The sequence below is a fragment of the Piliocolobus tephrosceles genome, chromosome 8 (assembly GCF_002776525.5).
Source record: "Piliocolobus tephrosceles isolate RC106 chromosome 8, ASM277652v3, whole genome shotgun sequence".
NCBI classification, from domain to species: Eukaryota; Metazoa; Chordata; class Mammalia; order Primates; family Cercopithecidae; genus Piliocolobus; species Piliocolobus tephrosceles.
Genome location: NC_045441.1, coordinates 44,319,076 through 44,330,990, shown reverse-complemented (window position 1 = coordinate 44,330,990; position 11,915 = coordinate 44,319,076). Strand labels below are relative to the sequence as shown.

Sequence of the window (11,915 nt, the reverse complement as noted above, 5' to 3'; positions counted from 1 at the left end):
TCCTCTCCCCTAAGGTGATCCTTCCAATATACAAAGGAGACGTCACTATTCTCATTTTTCCACGTGTTTACCTTCCTTTTTGAGTCTCTGGATTCAGTCTTCCACTGGGATTACACCTCTCTGCAGTTCTTATGTTGTAAAGTCGCCAAAGCTCTGCTATCTTCTACATGACAGTCAGGAGAGGCACCAGGAGCAGTAGCTTCAGCAGCTGGGGCTGCTCTTGAAAGTTGATTTCCAGTACCTTACGGGGAACAGCCACTCCCTGGTACTAAAGGTGCCCCATCTCTGATGAGAGCCTCAGGAGCCAATGGATAGCCACAAGAATGATTTCTGCTTCCAGGGGTGGCCACTCTCAGAATCTTGCCTTGTTTACACCGAGTTGAGATGTAGGGGCTCTTGAAGGTTGTTATTACCGTTTTTTCCCCTCCCTAAAGGCATCACTTCCTCATGTACAGACTTCACTATGGTATTCAAATCTGTATCCTGGCAGGGATCTTGCAAGATAGAATTTTGGGTTGAAGACCTGTAATGAGATGCACCAGGGTCAGCAGAAGAAATCCAGCAGTCTCAGCCACCTAGGGGCTTACAGAGTCTGTAAAGAGACATACAAACTATTCTTCACACAGACAGAGCACAGTTAGGTGTGGCATTCTTTAATCAAAAAGCACTTTTAGAATTTCTCAGATTCACACATTACAAAAGGCAGAGATGTGTACATGTGTCAATGACAACAAATTCAGCCTCAGTCCTTTTTCCTAACCTTTTCCAGAACAGAGAACACATGCTTCCTGCCTTGAGAAACAGTGACTGTTTTCTTTAGAAAGATGGAAAATCATGTGTTTCAACAACAGAGTAAGATTGTATTATTATTTGCTAATAATCATGAAGGAATCATTCTTTTTCTGTTCACAAAGGTTGACCTGAGAAATCTATTTTAAAATGTTGAGTGATGGAAATAAAGAAAGAAGCCATTCTGAGGAGCAATGTTTTAAAAGAGAAAACTGCAGTTCCAGTGAAATGGTCCTGTGAGATGAGGCAGCCATTCATGGCCCAAGCATGGCAGGAATCTAACATTTCAAAACCCCTTCATTAAGAGGCAGACCTTTCAGGAGTGATTTAAAAGCACTTTAAGAAATAGGTTCTTCATTCCCCAAGCATAAGCTTGGAAGAAGCGCCACAGTCAGGAGAAGCAGACGGGTTTTCCCCCAAGATGGGCGACTAGAGATGGCAGAGCCAGTTGTCTGTAGAAAGAACCAAAGTTACAGGTGAGAATGACTGTGGCTGGAGGGGAAGGCCGAGGGAAGAGTGCTGGAACCTGTCAGAGAACCCACGGGTAGAATCTGGGGCGCAGTGGAGCCAGGCGTGGTGGCTCATGCCTGTAATCCCAGCACTTTGGGAGGCCGAGGCAGGCAGATCACGTGAGGCCAGGAGTTTGAGACCAGCTAGGGCAACATGATGAAGCCCTGTCTCTACAAAAAATACAAAAATTAGCTGGGTGTGGTGGTTTGCACCTGTAGTCCCAGCTACTTGGGAGGCTGAGGTGGGAGGATCGCTTGAGCCTGTGAGGCAGAGGTTGCAGTGAGCCAAGATCATGCCACTGTACTGAAGCCTGGGCGACAGAGTAAGACCCTGTCTTAAAAAACAAAAACAAAACTGAAAAACCCTCAACAAACCAGGCATCAAAGGAACATACCTCAAAATAATAAAAGCCATATATGACAAACCCACAGCCAACATCATACTGAATGGGGAAAAGTTGAAAGCATTCCCCTAAGAACTGGAACAAGACAAGGATGCACATTCTCACCACTCCTATTCAACATAGTAATGGATGTCCTGGCCACAGCTATCAGGCAAGAGAAAGAAATAAAGGACATTCACACTGGAAAAGAGTAAGTTAAATGATCTCTGTTTGCTGATGACATGATCTTATACCTAGAAAACCCTAAAGATTTGATAAATGACTTCAGTAGAAGTTTCAAGATACAAATGAGTGTACAGTGGCTCATGCCTATAACCCCAGCATTTTGGGAGGCTGAGATGGGAAGATATCTTGAGCCTGGGAGTTCAAGACCAGCTTGGGCAACATGACGACACCCTGTCTCTGTTTAAAAAAATACATACACATATATACAAACATATACACACATACATATATATATTTGAAAAATAAGAAAAAATTAATGTAAAAAAATCAGTAATATTTCAATATACTTATAACGTTCAAGCTGAGAACCAAACCAAGAAGGCAATCCCATTTATAATAGCCACACAAAATTATCTAGGAATACATTTAACCAAAGATGTGAAAGATCTCTATAAGGAGAATTACAAAACACTGATGAAAGAAATGGTAGATGACACGAACAAATGAAAAAACATTCTATGCTCATGGATTTGAAGAATCAATATCATTAAAATGGCCACACTGTTCAAAGCAATCTACAGATTCAACACAATTCCTATCGAATTACCGATGTCATTTTTCACAGAATTAGATAAAACAATCCTAAAATTCATAGGGAACCAAAAAAGAACCTGAATAATCAAAGCAATCGTAAGCAAAAAGAACAAAGTTAGAGGCATCACATTATGTGACTTCAAATTATACTACAAGGCTACAGTAAACAAAGTAGCACGGTACTGGTACAAAAATAGACACACAGATCAACAGAAAAGAATAGATAATCCATAAGTAAAGCCACGTACCTACAATCAACTGGTCTTTGACAAAGTTAACAAAAATATACATGGGGAAACGACATCCTATTCAATAAATGGTGCGGGAAAACTCAGATATCCACATGTAGAAGAATGATACTGGATCCCTATCTTTTTTTTTTTTTCCCCCTAAGACGGAGTCTTGCTCTGTTGACCAGGCTGGAGTGCAGTGGCATGATCTCGGCTCACTGCAACCTCCGACTCCCTGGTTCAAGCGATTTCTCCTGCCTCAGCCTCCCGAGTAACTGGGATTACAGGCACATGCCACCATGCCCAGCTAATTTTTTTGTATTTTTTAGTAGAGACAGGGTTTCACCATGTTGGCCAGGATGGTCTCGATCTCCTGACCTCGTGATCTACCCGCCTCAGCCTCCCAAAATGCTGGGATTACAGGCATGAGCCATCGCGCCAGCCAGGACCCCTATCTTTTACCGTCTACAAAAATTAACTCAAGATGTATTACATTAAGACCTAAGCATAAGACCTGAAACTATAAGAAACCTGGAAGAAAACCTAGGAAAAACTCTTCTGGACATTGGCCCAGGCAAAGAATTTATGACTAAGACCTCAAAAGCAAATGCAACAAAAGCAAGGATAAAGAACTGGGACTTAAATTAAGAAGCTTCTGCACTGCAAAAGAAATTTTCAACACAATAAACAACAGGAGAAAACATTTGCAAACCATGCATCTGACAAAGGACTAATATCTAGAATCTACAAGAAACTCAACAAGAAAAAAAAAACAATCGCATCAAAAAGTGGGACATACAAGCAGCCAACAAACATATGAGACAATGCTTAACATCACTCATCAACAGCGAAATGCAAATTCAAACCACAAGGAGATACCATCTCACACCAGTCAGAATGGCTATGATTAAAAAGTCAAAAAACAACAGATGTTGGCCGGGCATGGTGGCTCACGCCTGTAATCCTAGCACTTTGGGAGGCCAAGGCAGGTGGATCATGAGGTCAGGAGTTCGAGACCAGTCTGACCAACATGGTGAAACCCCGTCTCTACTAAAAATACAAAAATTAGCCAGGCATGGCGGCGCATGCCTGTAATCCCAGCTATTCAGGAGGCTGAGACAGGAGAATTGCTTGAACCTGGGAGATGGAGGTTGCAGTGAGCTGAGACTGCAACACTGTACTCCAGCCTTGACGACATAGAGAGACTCCGTCTCAAAAAAAAAAAGGATGTTGGTGAGGATGGAGAGAAGTGGGAACATATACATACTGCTGGTGGGAATGTAAATTAGTACAACCTCAGTGAAAAACAGCACAGAGGTATCTCAAAGAACTAAAAATAGAATTACCATTCAACCCAGCAATCCCACTATTGGGTACCTATCCAAATATACATAAATTATTATATTAAAAAAGACACCTGTATTTGTATGTTTATCACAGCACCATTCACAACAGCAAAGTCATGGAATCAACCTCAGTGTCCATCAATGGATGATTCAATGAAGAAAATGTAATATATATACAACATGGAATACTAGGCAGTCATAAAAAAGAATGAAATCATGCCTTTTGCAGCAACATGGATGGAGCTGGAGGCCGTTATCCTAGGTGAAATAACGCAGAAACACAAAATCAAAGACTGCACATTCTCACTTGTAAGTAGGAGCTAAACAACGGGTACATGTGGACATACAGAGGGGAACAATAGACACTGGGGACTCCAAAAGGAGGGAGGATGGGACAGGGGTTAGCGTTGAAAGATTACCTACCAGGTGCAATGTTCACTACTGGAATGATGTGTACATCAGAAACCCAGACCTCATCGTTATGCAACATGTCTATGTAACAAACCTGCACGTGGAATACCAGACAGCCACAAAAAACAATGAAATCATATCTTCTGCAGAAACATGAATGAACTGACTTCAGGATGAAGCCCTTTAATGAACACAGGACAAAGAAAGTATCTGCAGTTTCCAGGGCCTAATATTTAAATACATGAAAGGCAGGCACAATTGGAAGGCAGTACACCTAGATATTTAAAAATCAAAAATCTCACTTCTATATTTAATCCCCAGTCCCCAAAAAGAAGGAAACACCACAATACCAGGCTATGCAATGCATCCACAGTGCTCTTTGCTACAAAAGCTTTCAAAAAGGCCAATAAAGTTTTACACTTTTCTCAGCAAAAATGCCAACATAGGAAGCAAACAGGGAAAGAACATATTTAAAAAGGGCTGGCTAAAAAAATTCCCAGAAACAGGATCTAAAAGAGAAAAAAAGTGGAGAAGATTTCCTTCCTCCAGAAAACGTGATAACCTAAATATACGCTTTTAATTAAGCTGATTTCTGACCACAGAGCTCTAACATAAAAAGTCTTTCCAAATCTCTTACCAGATTTCAGCCGGGACAAACCTAAAATAGGTTTCCTCTTCAGGTTGTCTGGTTCTAAAACCAGCTTTTCCCCCCTAATTGTGCATGCAAATGAACTACTTTACATTTCAAAGGATCCCGTTTTGGCTACTGCTGCTTATGATCACTGCATGTTGGGTGGGTCCACTTTCCCAGATATTTACAAGAGGACGCCCCATAAGCGTCATACACAAACCCAGCTGGTGATGGTCACAAATGTAAAACCAAGTCCCAATACCCCAAAATAAAACACAGCTGCAATCTTAAAAGCGTGCTCTATAAAATGAGACCATAGGTGCCACACTGCCAATCCCTTACTCTAACCTCCTGTCCCGAGGCAGAGGCAGAAAAACTTTGACCCAAACTTTCTGCTGTGACAGAAGCAGAAAAAAAAGAAGGCAGTTCTCTGCAGATATCTTGACCTGAATCTCCTGTCCAAAGACAGAGACCGAAGCCCTCACTCTTAAGGAAAAGGGAAGATTTGAAAAACAGCCCAAATAATGTCTACAACTTCACCCAAATAGTGGGAGGTCTGAATTCAGGAGAACTTACCAAAAATACCTGGTGGGACTGCTGAAGACGGGGAGTTCATGCTGGTGCCAAGCGCCACTTTCAAAGAGAAACACCAGTGGTGGGTGAGAGTCACTCTCAATCCTGCCTCCTTACACCAGATATGTTGACCTAAAAAGAAGAAGTTGAGGCAAAGTTAATCTAAGTAGAGAGCTTATTTGGGCCAAGCTTGAGGACTTCAACTTGGGAGCACAGATTCAAGTTGCCATGAAAATACACTCTGATTAACAGCAGTTATAAGTGGATGATTTTTTTTTTTTTTTTTTTGAGACGGAGTCTCGCTCTGTCGCCCAGGCTGGAATGCAGTGCAATCTTGGCTCATTGCAACCTCTGCCTCCCCAGGTTCAAGCGATTTTTCTGCCTCAGCCTCTTGAATAGCAGGGACTACAGGTATGCACCACTGCGCCTGGCTAATTTTTGTATTTTTAGTAGAGACAGGGTTTCATCATGTTGGCCAGGATGGTCTTGAACTCCTGACCTGGTGATCCGCCTGTCCCAGACTCCCAAAGTGCTGGGATTACAGGCATGAGCCACAGCGCCTGGCCCTAAGTGGATTTTTAAAGGAAAATAACGAGCAGTTCCTGAGTTGTTTACCAAAAATCTACATCAAAATCACATAAGGTATTGATTGGCTATACATTGTTTTTGCATCATAAATTCCAGGAATGTGAAGATAATGGGTGAGTTTGGAACAAAATGACTCTAAACAAGTGTGCCCTGCATGGGTGCAGTGGGGCGATGTTCTGCACCCAGGGTGCAGAACAGCTCAGATTGATCCATTTTTCTTTTCAGTACAAACTGAAGAGGGCTCCAGAGATTACCTAATTGTAGTTTTCCCAAAGCGTGCTAAATTAGTATTTTGTATCTGTTACACTGGTTCCAGAACCCCCATGGATACCAAAATCCATGCCTAAGGAACACCAGTGAAGCTCACTGCCTGTGCAGTAGTTCTGTCTGAGCTGTGGGTTAGACACACTTGCAGTGATTTTAAAATACACAGATGTAAATACATAGACGTCCAGGTTCCACCCAAGAGCTCTTAAGTCAGAATCTGCAGAGGTGAAATCTGCCATCTACATATTTTTAAAATGCCCCACAAGTGATTTTGATGCAAGCCAGAGTTCAGAACAACTACTGGAGCCTTTCATTTCCTTGACTTCCTCAACCTCAATGTTTTTCACTATCTTTCTACTTCAGTCACCCACTTTGGAGGTCACGCCCCTTCTGAAATCTTTCTTACCTTAGAAAGCACTAGACAGTGGGATCTAGACTGGATAGGGAAGAAAGAAGACAAGAGTGGCTTAAAAGGAAAGAAATTAGGCTGGGCGCGGTGCCTCACACCTGTAATCCAGCACTTTGGGAGGATGAGATGGACGGATCATTGAGGTCAGTTCAAGATCGGCCTGATCAACATGGTGAAACCCTGTCCCTACTAAAAGTATAAAAATTAGCCAGGTATGGTGGTGCATGCCTGTAATCCCAGCTACTCAGGAGGCTGAGGCACAAGAAATGCTTGAGCTGAGGGGGTGGAGATTGCAGTGAGCAAAGATCAAGCCACTGCACTCCAGCCTGGGTGACAGAGTGAGACCCTGTCTCAAAATAATAATAATTTAATCTCTCCAACATTAAAAACTCACTGGCCACACACCCCTTTTGCAACTACCATCCTCTCTTTTTTTCAAGGTCACAACTCTTCAAAAAATTGTCAATACTTTCTCTACTTCCTCATCACCCATTTCTCAGTTCTCTATAATCTGGCTTTTGTTCTGCCCTCAGTACTCTGCTGAAACTGCTCTGGTTATGACCACCAAAAACCTTTATGTTGTTCATGCAATGGACAACATTACTTCTTTCTTTCTCTCTTTCTCTCTCTCTCTCTCTCCCCTTCCTCCCTCCCTCTCTCTCTCTCTCTCTCTCTTTCTTTCTTTGAGTCTGGCTCTGTCGTCCTGCCTAGGGTGCAGTGGTGTGATCTTACCTCGCTGCAACCTCTGCCTCAACCTCTGCCTCCTGGACCCAAGCCATCCTCCCACTTCAGCCTCCCAAGTAGCTGGGACTACAGGTATATGCTACCACACCTGGCTAATTTTAGTAGAGGTGAGTTTTCATCATGTTGCCAAGGCTGGTCTCAAACTTCCTAGCTCAAGTGATCCACCCACCTCAGCCTGGTGCTGGGATTACAGGTGTGAGCCACCAGGCCTGGCCTGACCTCATTACTGCTTCCAAGACAGTATCTGATACTGGTGACTGGTGACTCTTGCTTTACTTTCACCGTCTCTCTCAGGGAGCTGTGATCTAATCTCTTTTCCTTTGCCTGCCTTTTCTGTGTTGCTGCTTCTTAGGTTTTCCCAAGATCTACTCTTGTTTCTCTGTAGTTGACTTACAGGGATCTTAAAAAGACAAAAACCTGATTGTATCAGTCCCACAACTTAAAATTATTCAGGGCATCCTGCCACTCTTAGGTTGGAGTAGAAAGCCATGAAGAATCCTATGACTGACTGCTTCCTGCTCTCTGCAGTCGCTCTCCTGTTTGCTGGAGGCTTCATTCACACTGACCCGCTTTTAGGTGCTGAAACGAGCCATGCGCCCTCCCTCCACCCCCATGACAACATCTACTTCTTTTTCAGGTCTCAGGGAAGATTTTGACATCATAGACCAGGTGAGGCTGCTCATTTACATCTTCCTTTTCCAGGTAGCATTTTTTTTGTCTCTCTTTTTTTCAGACACAGTCCGGCTCTGTTGCCCAGGCTGGTGTGCAGGGCTGCAATCTCAGCTCACTACAACCTCTGCCTCTAGGTTCAAACGATTCTCCTGCCTCAGCCTCCCGAGTAACTGGGATTACAGGTGTGTGCCACACCTGGCTAATTTTTGTATTTTTAGCAGAGACAGGGTTTCACCATATTGGTCAGTCTGGTCTTGAACTCCTGACCTCAAGTGATCCTCCCGCCTTGGCCTCCCAAAGTGCTAGGATTACAGGTGTGAGCCACCACACCTGGCCATGGGTAGCATTTTTTTTTCGTCGCTGTAATTATTTGTCTAATAACCCATCTTTATACCTCACCACTGTGTTTTGTTAATCTCCATGACGGTAGGAACCTGGTCTATCTGGTTAACTATTCTATTAATATTTTCAGTGTCTGGTGCCTGGCACATAAAAGGCACTTAATAAATATTTGCTACATTTGTAAATGAAAGGATTCTGGTGTTTCCTTTTCTTTTTTTAATTTTTAAAAAACTTTAAATTTTAAACCCATTTTAGACTTATAGGAAAGTTGCAAAATAGTGGAGTTCCCGTATACCACTCACTCTGCTTGTCCTAATGTTAACAGTTTACAAAACCACAGTATAATGTGCAAAACCAGGAAATTAACACTGGAACTTTGTTTTTTTTTGAGATGGAGTTTTGCTCTTGTTGTCCAGGCTGGAATGCAACAGCACAGTCTTGGCTCACTGTAATCTCCATCTCCCTGGTTCAAGAGATTCTCCTGCCTCAGCCTTACAAGTAGCTGGGATTACAGGCACCCACCACCACACCTGGCTACGGGTACAACGTTATTAACTGAAATTATTCACATTTCACTAATGTTCTTTCTCCACTAATGTTCTTTCTCTGATCTAGAATACACACTGCATTCAGTTTTATTTTTCCTTAGTTTCCTCCAATCTGTAATAGTTTCTTAGGCTGTCTTTCATGAGCTTGACACTTTTTAAAAAGATTGAAAAGCATTTTATGATGTTACATATATTTAAGAGATAGGGCAAAAATGGAGAGATATAGGTTATATGCCTGAGCATCAAGCCTGAGAGACCACCTCCCTGTTCAGGCCCAGGCTCTGGAGTTCATTCCCATCAATGCCATTTTGATTGTGTAGTAAGATGAAAATTTGTCTATAGTTGGGGTGACAAGAGAAATTCACACACTATGTATCAAATAGCAAGGTGATGAAGTAAATTATAACAGCATGACAACGCAGGAGCAAGTAACCAATAGATTAACGTTACACTTTGTCTATTAAATGCTTCAGTGCCCTTGTATACTTACCAATGATTTAAATGGTTTAATAAACACCTAGTTTTACTACACTTTGTACTAGAATAATCTCAAAGATACAATATAATGTATTTTAGCAAAAGAGTAAAATCCTATCAGTTTTCTACTCCTTTTTATATATTGACATTCTTATTTTATTCTTATTTTTTTGAGATGGAGTCTCACTCTGTCACCCAGGCTAGAGTGCAGTGGTGCAACCTCAGCTCACTGCAACCTCTGCCTCCCAGGTTCGAGTGATTTTCCTGCCTCAGCCTCCTGAGCAGCTGGGATTACAGGCACGCGTCACCAAGCCTGGCTAATTTTTGTATTTTTAGTAGAGACGAGGTTTTGCCATGTTGACCAGGCTGGTCTCGAACTCCTGACCTCAGGTGATCTGCCTACCTTGGCCTCCCAAAGTGCTGGGATTGCAGGCATGAGCCACTGTGCTCAGTCATATTGACATTCGTAATTGTCATGTCAGTTGATGCAGCAAACTACATGTCATGTGTTAGTAAGTGATACAAAGGTTTGCTCTGTAGATAATAAGCTGCACCATGGCTGCAGTGAAATCATAAAATGTGATCTGTTTAATGAAGGTTAAATCCCTTGTGTTCACTTAACTCAGGAGCAGCCAAATGTAAGAGGTAAATTGGGCAAGGGGTGGAGGGTTGGTGGGTGCAGAGCTTCCATGCCCTCTCTGGGCATGGCAACCTCCAGACCTGTATGTGTTCACCAATCTGGAAGTTCTCCAGACTCCTTTTTTTAGTGTTTCTATGGAGGCTGCATTATATAGTCCAGATTGATTAAACTACTGGACATTGGTAACTTTAACATTTTTTAAAATTTCTAATTGACAAATAGTAATTGTATATATTTATGGAGTACAATGTGATGCATTAATATATATTTACATTGTTGATGTGGTTTGGCTGTGTCCCCACCCAAATCTCATCTTGAATTCCCACATGTTGTGGGAGGGACCCAGTGGGAGGTAACTGAATCATGGGGGCACGTCTTTTCCATACTGTTCTCATGATAGTGAATAAGTCTCATGAGATCTTATGGCTTTACAAGCTAGAGTTTCTCTGCATAAGCACTCTCTCTCTCTCTCTCTCTCTCTGCCTGCTGCCATCCATGTAAGATGTGACTTGCTCCTCCTTGCCTTCTACCATGATTGTGAGTCCTCCCCAGTCACTTGGAACTGTAAATCCATTAAACCTCTTTCTTTTGTAAACTGCCCAGTCTTGGGTATGTCTTTATCAGCAGCATGAAAACAGACTAATACACATTGTGGAACAGCCAATTATCGTATCTGTCACCTCATATACTTTTCAATTATTTGTGGTGAAAACATTTAAAATCTACTCTTTTAGTAATTTTGAAATATACAATGCATTATCAGCCAGACGCAGTGGCTCAGGCCTGTAATCCCAGCACTTTGGGAGGCCGAGATGGGCGGATCACTTGAGGTCAGCAGTTTGAGACCAGCCTGGGCAACATGTTGAAACTCCATCTCAAAGAGAAAAGAAAAGAAAAGAAAGAAAAGAAAAGAAAAAAAAAAGAAAACAAAAGAAAAGAAAAGAGAAAAGAAAACAATGCATTGTTATTTTATTATTTTAGTCATCATTCTGTGGAATAGATCACTAAAGCTTATCCCTTCTGTCTCACTGAAACTTTGTACCCTTTGGTCAACATCTCTCTAGCCCCCTACCACACAGCCCCAGATTCTAGTAACAACCATTCCACTCTATACAAGTTCAACATTCTTAGAGTCCACGTTTTAAGTAAGATCATGCAGTTTCTGTTTTTCTGTGCTTGGCTTATTTCACTTAATACAATGTCCTCTAGGTTCATCTGTGTTGTCACGAATAATATAATTTCCCTCTTTTTGAAGGCTGAATAGTATTCCATTGTGTATATATACCACTTTTTTTTTTTTTTTTTTTGAGACAGAGTCTCGCTCTGTTGCCCAGGCTGGAGTGCAGTGGTTCGATCTCGGCTCACTGCAACCTCCACCTCCCAGGTTCAAGCAATTCTCCTGCCTCAGCCTCCTGAGTAGCAGGGATTACTGACACGTGCTGCCATGCCCAGTTAATTTTTGTATTTTTAGTAGAGACGGGGTTTCACCATGTTAGTCAGGTTGATCTCAAACTCCTGACCTCGTGATCCACCCACCTCGGCTTCCCAAAGTGCTTGGATTATAGGGCTAAGTCAC

General features: G+C 42.2%; 1 protein-coding gene across 4 annotated transcripts in view; it reads right to left on the bottom strand.

Annotated features, from left to right (window-relative positions):
• Positions 1-11,915, bottom strand: part of ZNF713 (zinc finger protein 713) — a 52,742-nt gene that overhangs the window by 28,382 nt on the left and 12,445 nt on the right. For all 4 annotated transcript variants that reach the window (XM_023194619.3, XM_023194617.3, XM_023194620.3 and 1 more), the window contains exons 2-3: positions 5,656-5,784; positions 72-523 (exon numbers count right to left, since the gene is read on the bottom strand). The gene's annotated coding sequence lies outside the window, so the exon portion shown is untranslated. The remainder of the gene's footprint in view (positions 1-71; positions 524-5,655; positions 5,785-11,915) is intronic.